Below are 2,138 nucleotides of genomic sequence, written 5' to 3'. Positions count from 1 at the left end.
AAAATTTAGTCACAATGGAAAGCAAGAGTTATTTTCAGTTGTCTTTCATGTGGGGTTAATAATGATTTGTTAATTAACTTTCTAATTAGTTTTGTGATTAAATCTTGTATAGGATCTTCAGTGTATAATCAGAACTAATCTCCATACTCTTGTTGAATCCCAGGGAATTTTCTTATGAGCCATGTAAAGACTAAAAAGAAAATTTATTTTGATTCCAAGCAAAATTTTAATGACACAACTAATTAGAAGAAAGATATTCAGATTCTTACTAGAATTTGGTCGTTATCTTACCTTTGTTAAACTTAGAAACATAAGATATTTTTGCTTCCATACAATGAAGAAGACTGAATTCCAGAAATATACTAAATTATTGAATATATTCCAGAGCTGGCGTGGTGACTCACACCTGTGATCCCAACATTTTGGGAGGTCAGGGTGGGAGGGTAGCTTCAACCCAGGAGTTCCAGCCTGGGCAACACAGTGAGACCCTGCCTCTATTTTTAAAAAATTGAGGAGAAAAATGGGGAAAAATGTATGCATTCCAATTTTAGTTTTTTCTCTGTGTGAAGATGTATACCTTCTTCAGTTAAAAAAAAAAAACAACTTTCTGTGCTACCTCTATTGCCATGTCGATAACATGTACTTTTATTAATTTTAATTGTAATTTTTTTGAGACAGTGTCTCACTCTGTTGCCCAGGCAGGAGTACAGTGGTGCAATCACGGCTCACTGAAGTCTCAACCTGCTGGACTCAAGCGATCCTCCCATCTCAGCCTCCTGGGTAGCTGAGACCACAGGCACATGCCACTATGTCCGGCTAATTTTTGTATTTTTTGTAGAAATGGGGTTTCACCATTTTGACCAGGCTGGTCTTCAGCTTCTGGGCTCAAGTGATCCACCCACCTCAGGCTCCCAAAGTTCTGGTATTACAGGCATGAGTCATTGCACCCACCCAGTCGATAACATATACAATGGAGAAAAAAATTACTTCATAGAGATAGTAATTGTGGTTTTCAGTGGACATCATCGCAGTAAGTAGTTTGGAATCATTCATTGCTGATTAAATTCCAATGCGTCTCAATGTCTAAGAAGGTAGTAACTAAGCACCTTTTGGCTCCTGAGGAGAGATCGTGCTCAGAATCATCCCTAGAAAATGATGAAGAGTGGTCTGCCCCAGGACAAGCTCTTCTGCGAGTCTGCAGGTAAAACCCCCATGTAAAGGCATAAACCCAGTAAATTCTCATGAAACTCTAAACAGAGAGTTTTCTAACTTAATTTTCATAGTCAAGAGGCATGTGTTAGAGAGATACAGGAAACAGACACGGTGAAAGAACATCTGAGACACTGAAGGCAGGGGGGATCTTCAAGATGGCACTGAACCTGGTGGGTGACACCCTGGTAACCCCAGAAAGGATGAGAACTGGACCCCGCCCTCACCCCACAGACACACACACAACTTCCCAATCTGGCTGAGGAAACATTCTGTGGAAATAATTCAGTGACAGCAGTGTTTTGCAAAAGGCATCTGCAAAGGGCATTCATATTCAGATAAAGTCCCATCTCTAGAGTTGTACATATAACGTGATGTGTAAAATGCTACAAGAACTGAAAAACAATAGTAATGGAAGTTCCATGATAAACTCTCTATAGCTGGGACTAAAGACATCTGAACTTTGAAGACTTAAATTTAAATAACTCAAATAAGACACAGAACACAGTTTGTACTAAGAGATGGTAACCAGTGCTGGCTTTGGCCATACATATACTAAAATTGGAACTATTCAGAGAAGATTAGTATGGTCCCTATGCAAGGATGACACGCACATTTGTGAGTGTCCCTATTTTTATGTGTGGCCAGTATCTCCATCAGTGTGCAAAGGATGTGGGTTTCACTAAGTTGGACTAAGTGATCTTCTTTGAATGGATTATCCAAGGAATCCACCCAATGAAAGGAACCATGCTCTTTGTACACCAAATAAAAATTTAAAAGAAGAAAGATAGTAACTGTCCAGTTGTGGACTAGCATGAGGTAGATGTCAACCAGTGTGAGATCAACAAATAGACCTATAACCTGTGGAACCAGGAAAGGCAAACAAAGGTCCTTTTCAGCCATTTCCCCACCCACATTCGACTGAGAGT

The 2,138-nt window shown here is 39.7% G+C and overlaps 1 non-coding gene across 1 annotated transcript; it reads left to right on the top strand.

Annotated features, from left to right (window-relative positions):
* Positions 1-1,742: 1,742 nt before the first annotated feature.
* On the top strand, positions 1,743-1,847 carry LOC115931532 (U6 spliceosomal RNA). The gene has a single exon (XR_004068003.1). It is a non-coding gene; the product is annotated as a U6 spliceosomal RNA (small nuclear RNA).
* The last annotated feature ends 291 nt before the right edge of the window (positions 1,848-2,138 follow it).

Source organism: Gorilla gorilla, chromosome 17 (genome assembly GCF_029281585.2).
Source record: "Gorilla gorilla gorilla isolate KB3781 chromosome 17, NHGRI_mGorGor1-v2.1_pri, whole genome shotgun sequence".
Taxonomy (NCBI): domain Eukaryota; kingdom Metazoa; phylum Chordata; class Mammalia; order Primates; family Hominidae; genus Gorilla; species Gorilla gorilla.
The sequence above is the reverse complement of the archived record's forward strand: the minus strand, read 5'-3'. Positions and strand labels throughout refer to the sequence as shown.